Below are 23,600 nucleotides of genomic sequence, written 5' to 3' on the forward strand. Positions count from 1 at the left end.
GTTTGCAACTGAAAAGAAACTTTGTGTTCCCAACAAGCTAGGTGAAGGACGGCTTTCACACACACTTATCTCTCAGAACTGAGCATGTGGAGAGACGTTCGTTCATCTAGCAGAAAGGGAACGGGTTGCAGGAGAAACTTTTACTCTGGTTTCTCAGTCTGTTTCCTAGTGCCGGTTTGAAGTTCCTGCAGTTTTCACTGTAAAACCGATTTGGAGCTAGTACCTCCCCATATATATGTATGGAGTGGAGTTTACAAATGAAAAGAAACTTTATGTTCCCAAAAAGCTAGGTGAAGGACGGCTTTCACACACACACACCTCTCAGAACTGAGCATGTGAAGAGACGTTCGTTCATCTAGCACAAAGGGAAGAGTTTGCGGGAGAAACTTTTACTCTGGTTTCTCAGTCTGTTTCCTAGTTCCAGTTTGAAGTTCCTGCAGTTTTCACTGTAAAACCTGGTTGGAGCTAGTACCTCCCCATGTATATGTATGGAGTGGAGTTTGCAACTGAAAAGAAACTTTGTGTTCCCAACAAGCTAGGTGAAGGACGGCTTTCACACAAACTTATCTCTCAGAACTGAGCATGTGGAGAGACGTTCGTTCATCTAGCAGAAAGGGAACGGGTTGCAGGAGAAACTTTTACTCTGGTTTCACAGTCTGTTTCCTAGGGCCGGTTTGAAGTTCCTGCAGTTTTCACTGTAAAACCGATTTGGAGCTAGTACCTCCCCATATATATGTATGGAGTGGAGTTTACAAATGAAAAGAAACTTTATGTTCCCAAAAAGCTAGGTGAATGACAGCTTTCACACACACACAATTCTCAGAACTGAGCATGTGAAGAGACGTTCGTTCATCTAGCACAAAGGGAACAGGTTGCAGGAGAAACTTTTACTCTGGTTTCTCAGTCTGTTTCCTAGTGCCAGTTTGAAGTTCCTGCAGTTTTCACTGTAAAACCTGGTTGGAGCTAGTACCTCCCCATGTATATGTATGGAGTGTAGTTTGCAACTGAAAAGAATCTTTGTGTTCCCAACAAGCTAGGTGAAGGACGGCTTTAACACACACTTATCTCTCAGAACTGAGCATGTGGAGAGACATTCGTTCATCTAGCAGAAAGGGAACGGGTTGCAGGGGAAACTTTTACTCTGGTTTCTCAGTCTGTTTCCTAGTGCCGGTTTGAAGTTCCTGCAGTTTTCACTGTAAAACCGATTTGGAGCTACTACCTCCCCATATATATGTATGGAGTGGAGTTTGCAACTGAAAACAAACTTTGTGTTCCCAACAAGCTAGGTTAAGGACGGCTTTCACACACACTTATCTCTCAGAACTGAGCATGTGGAGAGACGTTCGTTCATGTAACACAAAGGGAACGGGTTGCAGGAGAAACTGTTACTCTGGTCTCTCAGTCTGTTTCCTAGTGCCGGTTTGAAGTTCCTGCAGTTTTCACTGTAAAACCGAGTTGGAGCTAGTACCTCCCCATATATATGTATGGAGTGGAGTTTGCAACTGTAAAGAAACTTTGTGTTCCCAACAAGCTAGGTGAAGGACGGCTTTCACACACACTTATCTCTCAGAACTGAGCATGTGGAGAGACTTTCGTTCATCTATCACAAAGGGAACGGGTTGCAGGAGAAACTTTTACTCTGATTTCTCAGTCTGTTTCCTAGTGCCGGTTTGAAGTTCCAACAGTTATCACTGTAAAAGCGAGTTGGAGCTAGTACCTCCCCATATATATGTATGGAGTGGAGTTTTCAACTGAAAAGAAACTTTGTGTTCCCAACAAGCCAAGTGAAGGACGGCTTTCACACACACTTATCTCTCAGAACTGAGCATGTGGAGAGACGTTCGTTCATCTAGCACAAAGGGAACGGGTTGCAGGAGAAACTTTTACTCTGGTTTCTCAGTCTGTTTCCTAGTGCCGGTTTGAAGTTCCTGCAGTTTTCACTGTAAAACCGATTTGGAGCTAGTACCTCCCCATATATATGTATGGAGTGGAGTTTGCAACTGAAAAGAAACTTTGTGTTCCCAACAAGCTAGGTGAAGGACGGCTTTCACACACACTTATCTCTCAGAACTGAGCATGTGGAGAGACTTTCGTTCATCTAGCACAAAGGGAACGGGTTGCAGGAGAAACTTTTACTCTGGTTTCTCAGTCTGTTTCCTAGTGCCGGTTTGAAATCCTGCAGTTTTCACTGTAAAACCTGGTTGGAGCTAGTACCTCCCCATATATATGTATGGAGTGGAGTTTACAAATGAAAAGAAACTTTATGTTCCCAAAAAGCTAGGTGAAGGACGGCTTTCACACACACACATCTCTCAGAAATGAGCATGTGGAGAGACGTTCGTTCATCTAGCACAAAGGAAAAGGTTGCAGGGGAAACTTTTATTCTGGTTTCTCAGTCTGTTTCCTAGTGCCGGTTTGAAGTTCCTGCAGTTTTCACTGTAAAACATGGTTGGAGCTAGTACCTCCCCATATATATGTATGGAGTGGAGTTTGCAACTGAAAAGAAACTTTGTGTTCCCAACAAGCTAGGTGAAGGACGGCTTTCACACACACTTATCTCTCAGAACTGAGCATGTAGAGAGACGTTCGTTCATGTAGCACAAAGGGAACGGGTTGCAGGAGAAACTTTTACTCTGGTTTCTCAGTCTGTTTCCTAGTGCCGGTTTGAAGTTCCAGCAGTTTTCACTGTAAAACCGAGTTGGAGGTAGTACCTCCCCATATATATGTATGGAGTGGAGTTTGCAACTGAAAAGAAACTTTGTGTTCCCAACAAGCTAGGTGAAGGACGGCTTTCACACACACTTATCTCTCAGAACTGAGCATGTGGAGAGACGTTCGTTCATCTAGCAGAAAGGGAACGGGTTGCAGGAGAAACTTTTACTCTGGTTTCTCAGTCTGTTTCCTAGTGCCGGTTTGAAGTTCCTGCAGTTTTCACTGTAAAACCGATTTGGAGCTAGTACCTCCCCATATATATGTATGGAGTGGAGTTTACAAATGAAAAGAAACTTTATGTTCCCAAAAAGCTAGGTGAAGGACGGCTTTCACACACACACACCTCTCAGAACTGAGCATGTGAAGAGACGTTCGTTCATCTAGCACAAAGGAAACAGTTTGCGGGAGAAACTTTTACTCTGGTTTCTCAGTCTGTTTCCTAGTTCCAGTTTGAAGTTCCTGCAGTTTTCACTGTAAAACCTGGTTGGAGCTAGTACCTCCCCATGTATATGTATGGAGTGGAGTTTGCAACTGAAAAGAAACTTTGTGTTCCCAACAAGCTAGGTGAAGGACGGCTTTCACACAAACTTATCTCTCAGAACTGAGCATGTGGAGAGACGTTCGTTCATCTAGCAGAAAGGGAACGGGTTGCAGGAGAAACTTTTACTCTGGTTTCTCAGTCTGTTTCCTAGGGCCGGTTTGAAGTTCCTGCAGTTTTCACTGTAAAACCGATTTGGAGCTAGTACCTCCCCATATATATGTATGGAGTGGAGTTTACAAATGAAAAGAAACTTTATGTTCCCAAAAAGCTAGGTGAATGACAGCTTTCACACACACACAATTCTCAGAACTGAGCATGTGAAGAGACGTTCGTTCATCTAGCACAAAGGGAACAGGTTGCAGGAGAAACTTTTACTCTGGTTTCTCAGTCTGTTTCCTAGTGCCGGTTTGAAGTTCCTGCAGTTTTCACTGTAAAACCTGGTTGGAGCTAGTACCTCCCCATGTATATGTATGGAGTGTAGTTTGCAACTGAAAAGAATCTTTGTGTTCCCAACAAGCTAGGTGAAGGACGGCTTTAACACACACTTATCTCTCAGAACTGAGCATGTGGAGAGACATTCGTTCATCTAGCAGAAAGGGAACGGGTTGCAGGGGAAACTTTTACTCTGGTTTCTCAGTCTGTTTCCTAGTGCCGGTTTGAAGTTCCTGCAGTTTTCACTGTAAAACCGATTTGGAGCTACTACCTCCCCATATATATGTATGGAGTGGAGTTTGCAACTGAAAACAAACTTTGTGTTCCCAACAAGCTAGGTTAAGGACGGCTTTCACACACACTTATCTCTCAGAACTGAGCATGTGGAGAGACGTTCGTTCATGTAACACAAAGGGAACGGGTTGCAGGAGAAACTGTTACTCTGGTCTCTCAGTCTGTTTCCTAGTGCCGGTTTGAAGTTCCTGCAGTTTTCACTGTAAAACCGAGTTGGAGCTAGTACCTCCCCATATATATGTATGGAGTGGAGTTTGCAACTGTAAAGAAACTTTGTGTTCCCAACAAGCTAGGTGAAGGACGGCTTTCACACACACTTATCTCTCAGAACTGAGCATGTGGAGAGACTTTCGTTCATCTATCACAAAGGGAACGGGTTGCAGGAGAAACTTTTACTCTGAATTCTCAGTCTGTTTCCTAGTGCCGGTTTGAAGTTCCAACAGTTATCACTGTAAAAGCGAGTTGGAGCTAGTACCTCCCCATATATATGTATGGAGTGGAGTTTTCAACTGAAAAGAAACTTTGTGTTCCCAACAAGCCAAGTGAAGGACGGCTTTCACACACACTTATCTCTCAGAACTGAGCATGTGGAGAGACGTTCGTTCATCTAGCACAAAGGGAACGGGTTGCAGGAGAAACTTTTACTCTGGTTTCTCAGTCTGTTTCCTAGTGCCGGTTTGAAGTTCCTGCAGTTTTCACTGTAAAACCGATTTGGAGCTAGTACCTCCCCATATATATGTATGGAGTGGAGTTTGCAACTGAAAAGAAACTTTGTGTTCCCAACAAGCTAGGTGAAGGACGGCTTTCACACACACTTATCTCTCAGAACTGAGCATGTGGAGAGACGTTCGTTCATCTAGCACAAAGGGAACGGGTTGCAGGAGAAACTTTTACTCTGGTTTCTCAGTCTGTTTCCTAGTGCCGGTTTGAAATCCTGCAGTTTTCACTGTAAAACCTGGTTGGAGCTAGTACCTCCCCATATATATGTATGGAGTGGAGTTTACAAATGAAAAGAAACTTTATGTTCCCAAAAAGCTAGGTGAAGGACGGCTTTCACACACACACATCTCTCAGAAATGAGCATGTGGAGAGACGTTCGTTCATCTAGCACAAAGGAAAAGGTTGCAGGGGAAACTTTTATTCTGGTTTCTCAGTCTGTTTCCTAGTGCCGGTTTGAAGTTCCTGCAGTTTTCACTGTAAAACATGGTTGGAGCTAGTACCTCCCCATATATATGTATGGAGTGGAGTTTGCAACTGAAAAGAAACTTTGTGTTCCCAACAAGCTAGGTGAAGGACGGCTTTCACACACACTTATCTCTCAGAACTGAGCATGTAGAGAGACGTTCGTTCATGTAGCACAAAGGGAACGGGTTGCAGGAGAAACTTTTACTCTGGTTTCTCAGTCTGTTTCCTAGTGCCGGTTTGAAGTTCCAGCAGTTTTCACTGTAAAACCGAGTTGGAGGTAGTACCTCCCCATATATATGTATGGAGTGGAGTTTGCAACTGAAAAGAAACTTTGTGTTCCCAACAAGCTAGGTGAAGGACGGCTTTCACACACACTTATCTCTCAGAACTGAGCATGTGGAGAGACGTTCGTTCATCTAGCAGAAAGGGAACGGGTTGCAGGAGAAACTTTTACTCTGGTTTCTCAGTCTGTTTCCTAGTGCCGGTTTGAAGTTCCTGCAGTTTTCACTGTAAAACCGATTTGGAGCTAGTACCTCCCCATATATATGTATGGAGTGGAGTTTACAAATGAAAAGAAACTTTATGTTCCCAAAAAGCTAGGTGAAGGACGGCTTTCACACACACACACCTCTCAGAACTGAGCATGTGAAGAGACGTTCGTTCATCTAGCACAAAGGAAACAGTTTGCGGGAGAAACTTTTACTCTGGTTTCTCAGTCTGTTTCCTAGTTCCAGTTTGAAGTTCCTGCAGTTTTCACTGTAAAACCTGGTTGGAGCTAGTACCTCCCCATGTATATGTATGGAGTGGAGTTTGCAACTGAAAAGAAACTTTGTGTTCCCAACAAGCTAGGTGAAGGACGGCTTTCACACAAACTTATCTCTCAGAACTGAGCATGTGGAGAGACGTTCGTTCATCTAGCAGAAAGGGAACGGGTTGCAGGAGAAACTTTTACTCTGGTTTCTCAGTCTGTTTCCTAGGGCCGGTTTGAAGTTCCTGCAGTTTTCACTGTAAAACCGATTTGGAGCTAGTACCTCCCCATATATATGTATGGAGTGGAGTTTACAAATGAAAAGAAACTTTATGTTCCCAAAAAGCTAGGTGAATGACAGCTTTCACACACACACAATTCTCAGAACTGAGCATGTGAAGAGACGTTCGTTCATCTAGCACAAAGGGAACAGGTTGCAGGAGAAACTTTTACTCTGGTTTCTCAGTCTGTTTCCTAGTGCCGGTTTGAAGTTCCTGCAGTTTTCACTGTAAAACCTGGTTGGAGCTAGTACCTCCCCATGTATATGTATGGAGTGTAGTTTGCAACTGAAAAGAATCTTTGTGTTCCCAACAAGCTAGGTGAAGGACGGCTTTAACACACACTTATCTCTCAGAACTGAGCATGTGGAGAGACATTCGTTCATCTAGCAGAAAGGGAACGGGTTGCAGGGGAAACTTTTACTCTGGTTTCTCAGTCTGTTTCCTAGTGCCGGTTTGAAGTTCCTGCAGTTTTCACTGTAAAACCGATTTGGAGCTACTACCTCCCCATATATATGTATGGAGTGGAGTTTGCAACTGAAAACAAACTTTGTGTTCCCAACAAGCTAGGTTAAGGACGGCTTTCACACACACTTATCTCTCAGAACTGAGCATGTGGAGAGACGTTAGTTCATGTAACACAAAGGGAACGGGTTGCAGGAGAAACTGTTACTCTGGTTTCTCAGTCTGTTTCCTAGTGCCGGTTTGAAGTTCCTGCAGTTTTCACTGTAAAACCGAGTTGGAGCTAGTACCTCCCCATATATATGTATGGAGTGGAGTTTGCAACTGTAAAGAAACTTTGTGTTCCCAACAAGCTAGGTGAAGGACGGCTTTCACACACACTTATCTCTCAGAACTGAGCATGTGGAGAGACTTTCGTTCATCTATCACAAAGGGAACGGGTTGCAGGAGAAACTTTTACTCTGATTTCTCAGTCTGTTTCCTAGTGCCGGTTTGAAGTTCCAACAGTTATCACTGTAAAAGCGAGTTGGAGCTAGTACCTCCCCATATATATGTATGGAGTGGAGTTTTCAACTGAAAAGAAACTTTGTGTTCCCAACAAGCCAAGTGAAGGACGGCTTTCACACACACTTATCTCTCAGAACTGAGCATGTGGAGAGACGTTCGTTCATCTAGCACAAAGGGAACGGGTTGCAGGAGAAACTTTTACTCTGGTTTCTCAGTCTGTTTCCTAGTGCCGGTTTGAAGTTCCTGCAGTTTTCACTGTAAAACCGATTTGGAGCTAGTACCTCCCCATATATATGTATGGAGTGGAGTTTGCAACTGAAAAGAAACTTTGTGTTCCCAACAAGCTAGGTGAAGGACGACTTTCACACACACTTATCTCTCAGAACTGACATGTGGAGAGACGTTCGTTCATCTAGCACAAAGGGAACGGGTTGCAGGAGAAACTTTTACTCTGGTTTCTCAGTCTGTTTCCTAGTGCCGGTTTGAAATCCTGCAGTTTTCACTGTAAAACCTGGTTGGAGCTAGTACCTCCCCATATATATGTATGGAGTGGAGTTTACAAATGAAAAGAAACTTTATGTTCCCAAAAAGCTAGGTGAAGGACGGCTTTCACACACACACATCTCTCAGAAATGAGCATGTGGAGAGACGTTCGTTCATCTAGCACAAAGGGAACAGGTTGCAGGGGAAACTTTTATTCTGGTTTCTCAGTCTGTTTCCTAGTGCCGGTTTGAAGTTCCTGCAGTTTTCACTGTAAAACATGGTTGGAGCTAGTACCTCCCCATATATATGTATGGAGTGGAGTTTGCAACTGAAAAGAAACTTTGTGTTCCCAACAAGCTAGGTGAAGGACGGCTTTCACACACACTTATCTCTCAGAACTGAGCATGTAGAGAGACGTTCGTTCATGTAGCACAAAGGGAACGGGTTGCAGGAGAAACTTTTACTCTGGTTTCTCAGTCTGTTTCCTAGTGCCGGTTTGAAGTTCCAGCAGTTTTCACTGTAAAACCGAGTTGGAGGTAGTACCTCCCCATATATATGTATGGAGTGGAGTTTGCAACTGAAAAGAAACTTTGTGTTCCCAACAAGCTAGGTGAAGTACGGCTTTCACACACACTTATCTCTCAGAACTGAGCATGTGGAGAGACGTTCGTTCATCTAGCAGAAAGGGAACGGGTTGCAGGAGAAACTTTTACTCTGGTTTCTCAGTCTGTTTCCAAGTGCCGGTTTGAAGTTCCTGCAGTTTTCACTGTAAAACCGATTTGGAGCTAGTACCTCCCCATATATATGTATGGAGTGGAGTTTACAAATGAAAAGAAACTTTATGTTCCCAAAAAGCTAGGTGAAGGACGGCTTTCACACACACACACCTCTCAGAACTGAGCATGTGAAGAGACGTTCGTTCATCTAGCACAAAGGGAACAGGTTGCGGGAGAAACTTTTACTCTGGTTTCTCAGTCTGTTTCCTAGTTCCAGTTTGAAGTTCCTGCAGTTTTCACTGTAAAACCTGGTTGGAGCTAGTACCTCCCCATGTATATGTATGGAGTGGATTTTGCAACTGAAAAGAAACTTTGTGTTCCCAACAATCTAGGTGAATGACGGCTTTCACACACACTTATCTCTCAGAACTGAGCATGTGGAGAGACGTTCGTTCATCTAGCAGAAAGGGAACGGGTTGCAGGATAAACTTTTACTCTGGTTTCTCAGTCTGTTTCCTAGTGCCGGTTTGAAGTTCCTGCAGTTTTCACTGTAAAACCGATTTGGAGCTAGTACCTCCCCATATATATGTATGGAGTGGAGTTTGCAACTGTAAACATACTTTGTGTTCCCAACAAGCTAGGTGAAGGGCGGCTTTCACACACACTTATCTCTCAGAACTGAGCATGTGGAGAGACGTTCGTTCATGTAGCACAAAGGGAACGGGTTTCAAGAGAAACTTTTACTTTGGTTTCTCAGTGTGTTTCCGAGTGCCGGTTTGAAGTTCCAGCAGTTTTCACTGTAAAACCGAGTTGGAGCTAGTACCTCCCCATATATATGTATGGAGTGGAGTCTGCAACTGAAAAGAAACTTTCTGTTCCCAACAAGCTAGGTGAAGGGCGGCTTTCACACACAATTATCTCTCAGAACTGAGCATGTGGAGAGACGTTCGTTCATCTAGCTCAAAGGGAACGGGTTGCAGGAGAAACTTTTCCTGTGGTTTCTCAGTCTGTTTCCTAGTGCCGGTTTGAAGTTCCTGCAGTTTTCATTGTAAAACCTAGTTGGAGCTAGTACATCCCCATATATATGTATGGAGTGGGGTTTGCAACTGAAAAGAAACTTTGTGTTCCAAACAAGCTAGTTGAAGGACGGCTTTCACACACACTTATCTCTCAGAACTGAGCATGTGGAGAGACGTTCGTTCATCTAGCACAAAGGGAACGGGTTTCAGGAGAAACTTTTACTCTGGTTTCTCAGTCTGTTTCCTAGTGCCGGTTTGAAGTTCCAGCAGTTTTCACTGTAAAAGCGAGTTGGAGCTAGTACCTCCCCATATATATGTATGGAGTGGAGTTTGCAACTGAAAAGAAACTTTGTGTTCCCAACAAGCTAGGTGAAGGACGGCTTTCACACACACTTTTCTCTCAGAACTGAGCATGTGGAGAGACTTTCGTTCATGTAGCACAAAGGGAACGGGTTGCAGGAGAAACTTTTACTCTGGTTTCTCAGTCTGTTTCCTAGTGCCGGTTTGAAGTTCCAGCAGTTTTCACTGTAAAACCGAGTTGGAGCTAGTACCTCCCCATATATAAGTATGGAGTGGAGTTTACAAATGAAAAGAAACTTTATGTTCCCAAAAAGCTAGGTGAAAGACGGCTTTCACACACAAACATCTCTCAGAACTGAGCATGTGGAGAGACGTTCGTTCATCTAGCACAAAGGGAACAGGTTGCAGGAGAAACTTTTACTCTGGTTTCTCAGTCTGTTTCCTAGTGCCGGTTTGAAGTTCCTGCAGTTTTCACTCTAAAACCTGGTTGGAGCTAGTACCTCCCCATATATATGTATGGAGTGGAGTTTGCAACTGAAAAGAAACTTTGTATTCCCAACAAGCTAGGTGAAGTACGGCTTTCACACACACTTATCTCTCAGAACTGAGCATGTGGAGAGACGTTCGTTCATCTAGCAGAATGGGAACGGGTTGCAGGAGAAACTTTTACTCTGGTTTCTCAGTCTGTTTCCTAGTGCCGGTTTGAAGTTCCTGCAGTTTTCACTGTAAAACCGAGTTGGAGCTAGTACCTCCCCATATATATGTATGGAGTGGAGTTTGCAACTGAAAAGAAACTTTGTGTTCCCAACAAGCTAGGTGAAGGACGGCTTTCACACACACTTATCTCTCAGAACTGAGCATGTGGAGAGACGTTCGTTCATGTAGCACAAAGGGAACGGGTTGCAGGAGAAACTTTTACTCTGGTTTCTCAGTCTGTTTCCTAGTGCCGGTTTGAAGTTCCAGCAGTTTTCACTGTAAAACCGATTTGGAGCTAGTACCTCCCCATATATATGTATGGAGTGGAGTTTGCAACTGAAAAGAAACTTTGTGTTCCAAACAAGCTAGGTGAAGGACGGCTTTCACACACACTTATCTCTCAGAACTGAGCATGTGGAGAGACTTTCGTTCATGTAGCACAAAGGGAACGGGTTGCAGGAGAAACTTTTACTCTGGTCTCTCAGTCTGTTTCCTAGTGCCGGTTTGAAGTTCCAGCAGTTTTCACTGTAAAACCGAGTTGGAGCTAGTACCTCCCCATATATAAGTATGGAGTGGAGTTTACAAATGAAAAGAAACTTTATGTTCCCAAAAAGCTAGGTGAAGGATGGCTTTCACACACAAACATCTCTCAGAACTGAGCATGTGGAGAGACGTTCGTTCATCTAGCACAAAGGGAACAGGTTGCAGGAGAAACTTTTACTCTGGTTTCTCAGTCTGTTTCCTAGTGCCGGTTTGAAGTTCCTGCAGTTTTCACTGTAAAACCTGGTTGGAGCTAGTACCTCCCCATATATATGTATGGAGTGGAGTTTGCAACTGAAAAGAAACTTTGTTTTCCCAACAAGCTAGGTGAAGGACGGCTTTCACACACACTTATCTCTCAGAACTGAGCATGTGGAGAGACGTTCGTTCATCTAGCACAAAGGGAAAGGGTTGCAGGAGAAACTTTTACTCTGGTTTCTCAGTCTGTTTCCTAGTGCCGGTTTGAAGTTCCAGCAGTTTTCACCGTAAAACCGAGTTGGAGCTAGTACCTCCCCATATATATGTATGGAGTGGAGTTTGCTACTGAAAAGAAACTTTGTATTCCCAACAAGCTAGGTGAAGGACGGCTTTCACACACATTTATCTCTTAGAACTGAGCATGTGGAGAGACGTTCGTTCATCTAGCACAAAGGGAACGGGTTGCAGGAGAAACTTTTACTCTGGTTTCTCAGTCTGTTTCATAGTGCCGGTTTGAAGTTCCTGCAGATTTCACCGTAAAACCGATTTGGAGCTAGTACCTCTCCATATATATGTATGGAGTGGAGTTTGCAACTGAAAAGAAACTTTGTGTTCCCAACAAGCTAGTTGAAGGACGGCTTTCACACACACTTATCTCTCAGAACTGAGCATGTGGAGAGACGTTCGTTCATCTAGCACAAAGGGAACGGGTTTCAGGAAAACTTTTACTCTGGTTTCTCAGTCTGTTTCCTAGTGCCGGTTTGAAGTTCCAGCAGTTTTCACTGTAAAACCGATTTGGAGCTAGTACCTCCCCATATATATGTATGGAGTGGAGTTTGCAACTGAAAAGAAACTTTGTGTTCCCAACAAGCTAGGTGAAGGACGGCTTTCACACACACTTATCTCTCAGAACTGAGCATGTGGAGAGACTTTCGTTCATGTAGCACAAAGGGAACGGGTTGCAGGAGAAACTTTTACTCTGGTCTCTCAGTCTGTTTCCTAGTGCCGGTTTGAAGTTCCAACAGTTTTCACTGTAAAAGCGAGTTGGAGCTAGTACCTCCCCATATATAAGTATGGAGTGGAATTTACAAATGAAAAGAAACTTTATGTTCCCAAAAAACTAGGTGAAGGACGGCTTTCACACACAAATATCTCTAAGAACTGAGCATGTGGAGAGACGTTCGTTCATCTAGCACAAAGGGAACAGGTTGCAGGAGAAACTTTTACTCTGGTTTCTCAGTCTGTTTCCTAGTGCCGGTTTGAAGTTCCTGCAGTTTTCACTGTAAAACCTGGTTGGAGCTAGTACCTCCCCATATATATGTATGGAGTGGAGTTTGCAACTGAAAAGAAACTTTGTGTTCCCAACAAGCTAGGTGAAGGACGGCTTTCACACACACTTATCTCTCAGAACTGAGCATGTGGAGAGACTTTCGTTCATGTAGCACAAAGGGAACGGGTTGCAGGAGAAACTTTTACTCTGGTCTCTCAGTCTGTTTCCTAGTGCCGGTTTGAAGTTCCAGCAGTTTTCACTGTAAAACCGAGTTGGAGCTAGTACCTCCCCATATATAAGTATGGAGTGGAGTTTACAAATGAAAAGAAACTTTATGTTCCCAAAAAGCTAGGTGAAGGATGGCTTTCACACACAAACATCTCTCAGAACTGAGCATGTGGAGAGACGTTCGTTCATCTAGCACAAAGGGAACAGGTTGCAGGAGAAACTTTTACTCTGGTTTCTCAGTCTGTTTCCTAGTGCCGGTTTGAAGTTCCTGCAGTTTTCACTGTAAAACCTGGTTGGAGCTAGTACCTCCCCATATATATGTATGGAGTGGAGTTTGCAACTGAAAAGAAACTTTGTTTTCCCAACAAGCTAGGTGAAGGACGGCTTTCACACACACTTATCTCTCAGAACTGAGCATGTGGAGAGACGTTCGTTCATCTAGCACAAAGGGAAAGGGTTGCAGGAGAAACTTTTACTCTGGTTTCTCAGTCTGTTTCCTAGTGCCGGTTTGAAGTTCCAGCAGTTTTCACCGTAAAACCGAGTTGGAGCTAGTACCTCCCCATATATATGTATGGAGTGGAGTTTGCTACTGAAAAGAAACTTTGTATTCCCAACAAGCTAGGTGAAGGACGGCTTTCACACACATTTATCTCTTAGAACTGAGCATGTGGAGAGACGTTCGTTCATTTGGCACAAAGGGAACGGGTTGCAGGAGAAACTTTTACTCTGGTTTCTCAGTCAGTTTCATAGTGCCGGTTTGAAGTTCCTGCAGTTTTCACCGTAAAACAGATTTGGAGCTAGTACCTCTCCATATATATGTATGGAGTGGAGTTTGCAACTGAAAAGAAACTTTGTGTTCCCAACAAGCTAGTTGAAGGACGGCTTTCACACACACTTATCTCTCAGAACTGAGCATGTGGAGAGACGTTCGTTCATCTAGCACAATGGGAACGGGTTTCAGGAGAAACTTTTACTCTGGTTTCTCAGTCTGTTTCCTAGTGCCGGTTTGAAGTTCCAGCAGTTTTCACTGTAAAACCGATTTGGAGCTAGTACCTCCCCATATATATGTATGGAGTGGAGTTTGCAACTGAAAAGAAACTTTGTGTTCCCAACAAGCTAGGTGAAGGACGGCTTTCACACACACTTATCTCTCAGAACTGAGCATGTGGAGAGACTTTCGTTCATGTAGCACAAAGGGAACGGGTTGCAGGAGAAACTTTTACTCTGGTCTCTCAGTCTGTTTCCTAGTGCCGGTTTGAAGTTCCAACAGTTTTCACTGTAAAAGCGAGTTGGAGCTAGTACCTCCCCATATATAAGTATGGAATGGAATTTACAAATGAAAAGAAACTTTATGTTCCCAAAAAGCTAGGTGAAGGACGGCTTTCACACACAAATATCTCTCAGAACTGAGCATGTGGAGAGACGTTCGTTCATCTAGCACAAAGGGAACAGGTTGCAGGAGAAACTTTTACTCTGGTTTCTCAGTCTGTTTCCTAGTGCCGGTTTGAAGTTCCTGCAGTTTTCACTGTAAAACCTGGTTGGAGCTAGTACCTCCCCATATATATGTATGGAGTGGAGTTTGCAACTGAAAAGAAACTTTGTGTTCCCAACAAGCTAGGTGAAGGACGGCTTTCACACACACTTATCTCTCAGAACTGAGCATGTGGAGAGACGTTCGTTTATCTAGCACAAAGGGAACGGGTTGCAGGAGAAACTTTTACTCTGGTTTCTCAGTCTGTTTCCTAGTGCCGGTTTGAAGTTCCTGCAGTTTTCACTGTAAACCGATTTGGAGCTAGTACCTCCCCATATATATGTATGGAGTGGAATTTACAAATGAAAAGAAACTTTATGTTCCCAAAAAGCTAGGTGAAGGACGGCTTTCACACACACACACCTCTCAGAACTGAGCATGTGAAGAGACGTTCGTTCATCTAGCACAAAGGGAACAATTTGCGGGAGAAACTTTTACTCTGGTTTCTCAGTCTGTTTCCTAGTTCCAGTTTGAAGTTCCTGCAGTTTTCACTGTAAAACCTGTTTGGAGCTAGTACCTCCCCATGTATATGTATGGAGTGGAGTTTGCAACTGAAAAGAAACTTTGTGTTCCCAACAATCTAGGTGAATGACGGCTTTCACACACACTTATCTCTCAGAACTGAGCATGTGGAGAGACGTTCGTTCATCTAGCAGAAAGGGAACGGGTTGCAGGAGAAACTTTTACTCTGGTTTCTCAGTCTGTTTCCTAGTGCCTGATTGAAGTTCCTGTAGTTTTCACTGTAAAACCGAGTTGGAGCTAGTACCTCCCCATATATATGTATGGAGTGGAGTGCAACTGAAAAGAAACTTTGTGTTCCCAACAAGCTAGGTGAAGTACGGCTTTCACACACACTTATCTCTCAGAACTGAGCATGTGGAGAGACGTTCGTTCATCTAGCAGAAAGGGAACGGGTTGCAGGAGAAACTTTTACTCTGGTTTCTCAGTCTGTTTCCTAGTGCCGGTTTGAAGTTCCTGCAGTTTTCACTGTAAAACCGAGTTGGAGCTAGTACCTCCCCATATATATGTATGAAGTGGAGTTTGCAACTGAAAAGAAACTTTGTGTTCCCAACAAGCTAGGTGAAGGACGGCTTTCACACACACTTATCTCTCAGAACTGAGCATGTGGAGAGACGTTCGTTCATGTAGCACAAAAGGAACGGGTTGCAGGAGAAACTTTTACTCTGGTTTCTCAGTCTGTTTCCTAGTGCCGGTTTGAAGTTCCAGCAGTTTTCACTGTAAAACCGATTTGGAGCTAGTACCTCCCCATATATATGTATGGAGTGGAGTTTGCAACTGAAAAGAAACTTTGTGTTCCCAACAAGCTAGGTGAAGGACGGCTTTCACACACACTTATCTCTCAGAACTGAGCATGTGGAGAGACTTTCGTTCATGTAGCACAAAGGGAACGGGTTGCAGGAGAATCTTTTACTCTGGTCTCTCAGTCTGTTTCCTAGTGCCGGTTTGAAGTTCCAGCAGTTTTCACTGTAAAACCGAGTTGGAGCTAGTACCTCCCCATATATAAGTATGGAATGGAGTTTACAAATGAAAAGAAACTTTATGTTCCCAAAAAGCTAGGTGAAGGATGGCTTTCACACACAAACATCTCTCAGAACTGAGCATGTGGAGAGACGTTCGTTCATCTAGCACAAAGGGAACAGGTTGCAGGAGAAACTTTTACTCTGGTTTCTCAGTCTGTTTCCTAGTGCCGGTTTGAAGTTCCTGCAGTTTTCACTGTAAAACCTGGTTGGAGCTAGTACCTCCCCATATATATGTATGGAGTGGAGTTTGCAACTGAAAAGAAACTTTGTTTTCCCAACAAGCTAGGTGAAGGACGGCTTTCACACACACTTATCTCTCAGAACTGAGCATGTGGAGAGACGTTCGTTCATCTAGCACAAAGGGAAAGGGTTGCAGGAGAAACTTTTACTCTGGTTTCTCAGTCTGTTTCCTAGTGCCGGTTTGAAGTTCCAGCAGTTTTCACCGTAAAACCGAGTTGGAGCTAGTACCTCCCCATATATATGTATGGAGTGGAGTTTGCTACTGAAAAGAAACTTTGTATTCCCAACAAGCTAGGTGAAGGACGGCTTTCACACACATTTATCTCTTAGAACTGAGCATGTGGAGAGACGTTCGTTCATTTAGCACAAAGGGAACGGGTTGCAGGAGAAACTTTTACTCTGGTTTCTCAGTCTGTTTCCTAGTGCCGGTTTGAAGTTCCAGCAGTTTTCACTGTAAAACCTAGTTGGAGCTTGTACCTCCCCATATATATGTATGGAGTGGAGTTTGCAACTGAAAAGAAACTTTGTGTTCCCAACAAGCTAGGTGAAGGACGGCTTTCAAACACACTTATCTCTCAGAACTGAGCATGTGGAGAGACGTTCGTTCATCTAGCAGAAAGGGAACGGGTTGCAGGAGAAACTTTTACTCTGGTTTCTCATTCTGTTTCCTAGTGCCGGTTTGAAGTTCCTGCAGTTTTCACTGTAAAACCGAGTTGGAGCTAGTACCTCCCCATATATATGTATGGAGTGGAGTTTGCAAATGAAAAGAAACTTTGTGTTCCCAACAAGCTAGGTGAAGGACGGCTTTCACACACACTTATCTCTCAGAACTGAGCATGTGGAGAGACGTTCGTTCATCTAGCACAAAGGGAACGGGTTGCAGGAGAAACTTTTACTCTGGTTTCTCAGTCTGTTTCCTAGTGCCGGTTTGAAGTTCCAGCAGTTTTCACTGTAAAACCGAGTTGGAGCTAGTACTTCCCCATATACATGTATGGAGTGGAGTTTGCAACTGAAAAGAAACTTTGTGTTCCCAACAAGCTAGGTGAAGGACGGCTTTCACACACACTTATCTCTCAGAACTGAGCATGTGGAGAGACGTTCGTTCATCTAGCACAAAGGGAACGGGTTGCAGTAGAAACTTTTACTCTGGTTTCTCAGTCTGTTTCCTAGTGCCGGTTTGAAGTTCCTGCAGTTTTCACCGTAAAACCGATTTGGAGCTAGTACCTCCCCATATATATGTATGGAGTGGAGTTTGCAACTGAAAAGAAACTTTGTGTTCCCAACAAGCTAGGTGAAGGACGGCTTTCACACACACTTATCTCTCAGAACTGAGCATGTGGAGAGACGTTCGTTCATCTAGCACAAAAGGAACGGGTTGCAGGAGAAACTTTTACTCTGGTTTCTCAGTCTGTTTCCTAGTGCCGGTTTGAAGTTCCTGCAGTTTTCACTCTAAAACCGATTTGGAGCTAGTACCTCCCCATATATATGTATGGAGTGGAGTTTGCAACTGAAAAGAAACTTTGTGTTCCCAACAAGCTAGGTGAAGTACGGCTTTCACACACTCTTATCTCTCAGAACTGAGCATGTGGAGAGACGTTCGTTCATCTAGCACAAGGGTAATGGGTTGCAGGTGATACTTTTACTCTGGTTTCTCAGTCTGTTTCCAAGTGCCGGTTTGAAGTTCCTGCAGTTTTCACTGTAAAACATGGTTGGAGCTAGTACCTCCCCATATATATGTATGGAGTGGAGTTTGCAACTGAAAACAAACTTTGTGTTCCCAACAAGCTAGGTGAAGGACGGCTTTCACACACACTTATCTCTCAGAACTGAGCATGTGGAGAGACGTTCGTTCATCTAGCAGAAAGGGAACGGGTTGCAGGAGAAACTTTTACTCTGGTTTCTCAGTCTGTTTCCTAGTGCCGGTTTGAAGTTCCTGCAGTTTTCACTGTAAAACAGAGTTGGAGCTAGTACCTCCCCATATATATGTATGGAGTGGAGTTTGCAACTGAAAAGAAACTTTGTGTTCCCAACAAGCTAGGTGAAGGACGGCTTTCACACACTCTTATCTCTCAGAACTGAGCATGTGGAGAGACGTTCGTTCATCTAGCACAAGGGTAATGGGTTGCAGGTGATACTTTTACTCTGGTTTCTCAGTCTGTTTCCAAGTGCCGGTTTGAAGTTCCTGCAGTTTTCACTGTAAAACATGGTTGGAGCTAGTACCTCCCCATATATATGTATGGAGTGGAGTTTGCAACTTAAAACAAACTTTGTGTTCCCAACAAGCTAGGTGAAGGACGGCTTTCACACACACTTATCTCTCAGAAATGAGCATGTGGAGAGACTTTCGTTCATCTAGCACAAAGGGAACGGGTTGCAGGAGAAACTTTTACTCTGGTTTCTCAGTCTGTTTCCTAGTGCCGGTTTGAAGTTCCAGCAGTTTTCACTGTAAAAGCGAGTTGGAGCTAGTACCTCCCCATATATATGTATGGAGTGGAGTTTTCAACTGAAAAGAAACTTTGTGCTAGCAAAAAGCCAAGTGAAGGACGGCTTTCACACACACTTATCTCTCAGAACTGAGCATGTGGAGAGACGTTCTTTCATCTAGCACAAAGGGAACGGGTTGCAGGAGAAACTTTTACTCTGGTTTCTCAGTCTGTTTCCTAGTGCCGGTTTGAAGTTCCTGCAGTTTTCACTGTAAAACCGATTTGGAGCTAGTACCTCCCCATATATATGTATGGAGTGGAGTTTGCAACTGAAAAGAAACTTTGTGTTCCCAACAAGCTAGGTGAAGGCGGCTTTCACACACACTTATCTCTCAGAACTGAGCATGTGGAGAGACGTTCGTTCATCTAGCACAAAGGGAACGGGTTGCAGGAGAAACTTTTACTCTGGTTTCTCAGTCTGTTTCCTAGTGCCGGTTTGAAGTTCCTGCAGTTTTCACTGTAAAACCTGGTTGGAGCTAGTACCACCCCATATATATGTATGGAGTGGAGTTTACAAATGAAAAGAAACTTTATGTTCCCAACAAGCTAGGTGAAGGACGGCTTTCACACACACACATCTCTCAGAACTGAGCATGTGAAGAGACGTTCGTTCATCTAGCACAAATGGAATAGGTTGCAGGAGAAACTTTTATTCTGGTTTCTCAGTCTGTTTCCTAGTGCCGGTTTGAAGTTCCTGCAGTTTTCACTGTAAAACCTGGTTGGAGCTAGTACCTCCCCATATATATGTATGGAGTGGTGTTTGCAACTGAAAAGAAACTTTGTGTTCCCAACAAGCTAGGTGAAGGACGGCTTTCACACACACTTATCTCTAAGAACTGAGCATGTGGAGAGACGTTCGTTCATCTAGCACAAAGGGAACGGGTTTCAGGAGAAACTTTTACTCTGGTTTCTCAGTCTGTTTCCTAGTGCCGGTTTGAAGTTCCTGCAGTTTTCACTGTAAAACCGATTTGGAGCTAGTACCTCCCCATATATATGTATGGAGTGGAGTTTGCAACTGAAAAGAAACTTGGTGTTCCCAACAAGCTAGGTGAAGTACGGCTTTCACACACACTTATCTATCAGAAATGAGCATGTGGAGAGACGTTCGTTCATCTAGCACAAAGGGAACGGGTTGCAGGAGAAACTTTTACTCTGGTTTCTCAGTCTGTTTCCTAGTGCCGGTTTGAAGTTCCAGCAGTTTTCACTGTAAAACCGAGTTGGAGCTTGTACCTCCCCATATATATGTATGGAGTGGAGTTTGCAACTGAAAAGAAACTTTGTGTTCCCAACAAGCTAGGTGAAGGACGGCTTTCACACACACTTATCTCTCAGAACTGAGCATGTGGAGAGACGTTCGTTCATCCAGCAGAATGGGAACGGGTTGCAGGAGAAACTTTTACTCTGGTTTCTCAGTCTGTTTCCTAGTGCCGGTTTGAAGTTCCTGCAGTTTTCACCGTAAAACTGAGTTGGAGCTAGTACCTCCCCATATATATTTATGGAGTGGAGTTTGCAACTGAAAAGAAACTTTGTGTTCCCAACAAGCTAGGTTAAGGACGGCTTTCACACACACTTATCTCTCAGAACTGAGCATGTGGAGAGACGTTCGTTCATCTAGCACAAAGGGAACGGGTTGCAGGAGAAACTTTTACTCTGGTTTCTCAGTCTGTTTCCTAGTGCCGGTTTGAAGTTCCAGCAGTTTTCACTGTAAAACCGAGTTGGAGCTAGTACCTCCCCATATATATGTATGGAGTGGAGTTTGCAACTGAAAAGAAACTTTGTGTTCCCAACAAGCTAGGTGAAGGACGGCTTTCACACACACTTATCTCTCAGAACTGAGCATGTGGAGAGACGTTCGTTCATGTAGCACAAAGGGAACGGGTTGCAGGAGAAACTTTTACTCTGGTTTCTCAGTCTGTTTCCTAGTGCCGGTTTGAAGTTCCAGCAGTTTTCACTGTAAATCCGAGTTGGAGCTAGTACCTCCCCATATATATGTATGGAGTGGAGTTTGCAACTGAAAAGAAACTTTGTGTTCCCAACAAGCTAGGTGAAGGACGGCTTTCACACACACTTATCTCTCAGAACTGAGCATGTGGAGAGACGTTCGTTCATCTAGCACAAAAGGAACGGGTTGCAGGAGAAACTTTTACTCTGGTTTCTCAGACTGTTTCCTAGTGCCTGTTTGAAGTTCCTGCAGTTTTCACTGTAAAATCTATTTGGAGCTAGTACCTCCCCATATATATGTATGGAGAGGAGTTTGCAACTGAAAAGAAACTTTGTGTTCCCAACAAGCTCGGTGAAGGACGGCTTTCACACACACTTATCTCTCAGAACTGAGCATGTGGAGAGACGTTCGTTCATCTAGCACAAAGGGAACGGGTTGCAGGAGAAACTTTTACTCTGGTTTCTCAGTCTGTTTCCTAGTGCCGGTTTGAAGTTCCTGCAGTTTTCACTGTAAAACCGAGTTGGAGCTAGTACCACCCCATATATATGTATGGAGTGGAGTTTACAAATGAAAAGAAACTTTATGTTCCCAACAAGCTAGGTGAAGGACGGCTTTCACACACACACATCTCTCAGAACTGAGCATGTGAAGAGACGTTCGTTCATCTAGCACAAATGGAATAGGTTGCAGGAGAAACTTTTATTCTGGTTTCTCAGTCTGTTTCCTAGTGCCGGTTTGAAGTTCCTGCAGTTTTAACTGTAAAACCTGGTTGGAGCTAGTACCTACCCATATATATGTATGGAGTGGAGTTTGCAACTGAAAAGAAACTTTGTGTTCCCAACAAGCTAGGTGAATGACGGCTTTCACACACACTTATCTCTAAGAACTGAGCATGTGGAGAGACGTTCGTTCATCTAGCACAAAGGGAACGGGTTTCAGGAGAAACTTTTACTCTGGTTTCTCAGTCTGTTTCCTAGTGCCGGTTTGAAGTTCCAGCAGTTTTCACTGTAAAACCGATTTGGAGCTAGTACCTCCCCATATATATGTATGGAGTGGAGTTTGCAACTGGAAAGAAACTTTGTGTTCCCAACAAGCTAGGTGAAGGACGGCTTTCACACACACTTATCTCTCAGAACTGAGCATGTGGAGAGACGTTCGTTCATGTAGCACAAAGGGAACGGGTTGCAGGAGAAACTTTTACTCTGGTTTCTCAGTCTGTTTCCTAGTGCCGGTTTGAAGTTCCAGCAGTTTTCACTGTAAAACCGAGTTGGATCTAGTACCTCCCCATATATATGTATGGAGTGGAGTTTACAAATGAAAAGAAACTTTATGTTCCCAAAAAGCTAGGTGAAGGACGGCTTTCACACACAAACATCTCTCAGAACTGAGCATGTGGAGAGACGTTCGTTCATCTAGCACAAAGGGAACAGGTTGCAGGAGAAACTTTTACTCTGGTTTCTCAGTCTGTTTCCTAGTGCCGGATTGAAGTTCCTGCAGTTTTCACTGTAAAACCTGGTTGGAGCTTGTACCTCCCCATATATATGTATGGAGTGGAGTTTGCAACTGAAAAGAAACTTTGTTTTCCCAACAAGCTAGGTGAAGGACGGCTTTCACACACACTTATCTCTCAGAACTGAGCATGTGGAGAGACGTTCGTTCATCTAGCAGAAAGGGAACGGGTTGCAGGAGAAACTTTTACTCTGGTTTCTCAGTCTGTTTCCTAGTGCCGGTTTGAAGTTCCTGCAGTTTTCACTGTAAAACCGATTTGGTGCTAGTACCTCCCCATATATATGTATGGAGTGGAGTTTGCAACTGAAAAGAAACTTTGTGTTCCCAACAAGCTAGGTGAAGGACGGCTTTCACACACAGTTATCTCTCAGAACTGAGCATGTGGAGAGACTTTCGTTCATCTAGCACAAAGGGAACGGGTTGCAGGAGAAACTTTATTCTGGTTTCTCAGTCTGTTTCCTAGTGCCGGTTTGAAGTTCCAGCAGTTTTCACTGTAAAAGCGAGTTGGAGCTAGTACCTCCCCATATATATGTATGGAGTGGAGTTTTCAACTGAAAATAAACTATGTGTTCCCAACAAGCCAAGTGAAGGACGGCTTTCACACACACTTATCTCTCAGAACTGAGCATGTGGAGAGACGTTCGTTCATCTAGCACAAAGGGAACGGGTTGCAGGAGAAACTTTTACTCTGGTTACTCAGTCTTTTTCCTAGTGCCGGTTTGAATTTCCAGCAGTTTTCACTGTAAAAGCGAGTTGGAGCTAGTACCTCCCCATATATATGTATGGAGTGGAGTTTGCAACTGAAAAGAAACTTTGTGTTCCCAACAAGCTAGGTGAAGGACGGCTTTCACACACACTTATCTCTCAGAACTGAGCATGTGGAGAGACGTTCGCTCATCTAGCACAAAAGGAACGGGTTGCAGGAGAAACTTTTACTCTGGTTTCTCAGACTGTTTCCTAGTGCCGGTTTGAAGTTCCTGCAGTTTTCACTGTAAAACCGATTTGGAGCTAGTACCTCCCCATATATATGTATGGAGTGGATTTTTCAACTGAAAAGAAACTTTGTGTTCCCAACAAGCTAGGTGAAGGACGGCTTTCACACACTCTTATCTGTCAGAACTGAGCATGTGGAGAGACGTTCGTTCATCTAGCACAAGGGGAATGGGTTGCAGGTGATACTTTTACTCTGGTTTCTCAGTCTGTTTCCTAGTGCCGGTTTGAAGTTCCTGCAGTTTTCACTGTAAAACCTGGTTGGAGCTGCTACCCCCCCATATATATGTATGGAGTGTAGTTTGCAACTGAAAAGAAACTTTGTGTTCCCAACAAGCTAGGTGAAGGACGGCTTTCACACACACTTATCTCTCAGAACTGAGCATGTGGAGAGACTTTCGTTCATCTAGCACAAAGGGAACGGGTTGCAGGAGAAACTTTTACTCTGGTTTCTCAGTCTGTTTCCTAGTGCCGGTTTGAAGTTCCAGCAGTTTTCACTGTAAAAGCGAGTTGGTGCTAGTACCTCCCCATATATATGTATGGAGTGGAGTTTTCAACTGAAAAGAAACTTTGTGTTCCCAACAAGCCAAGTGAAGGACGGCTTTCACACACACTTATCTCTCAGAACTGAGCATGTGGAGAGACGTTCGTTCATCTAGCACAAAGGGAACGGGTTGCAGGAGAAACTTTTACTCTGGTTTCTCAGTCTGTTTCCTAGTGCCGGTTTGAAGTTCCAGAAGTTTTCACTGTAAAAC

The sequence above is a fragment of the Camelus dromedarius genome, unplaced genomic scaffold (genome assembly GCF_036321535.1).
Source record: "Camelus dromedarius isolate mCamDro1 unplaced genomic scaffold, mCamDro1.pat HAP1_SCAFFOLD_200, whole genome shotgun sequence".
Classification (NCBI taxonomy): Eukaryota; Metazoa; Chordata; class Mammalia; order Artiodactyla; family Camelidae; genus Camelus; species Camelus dromedarius.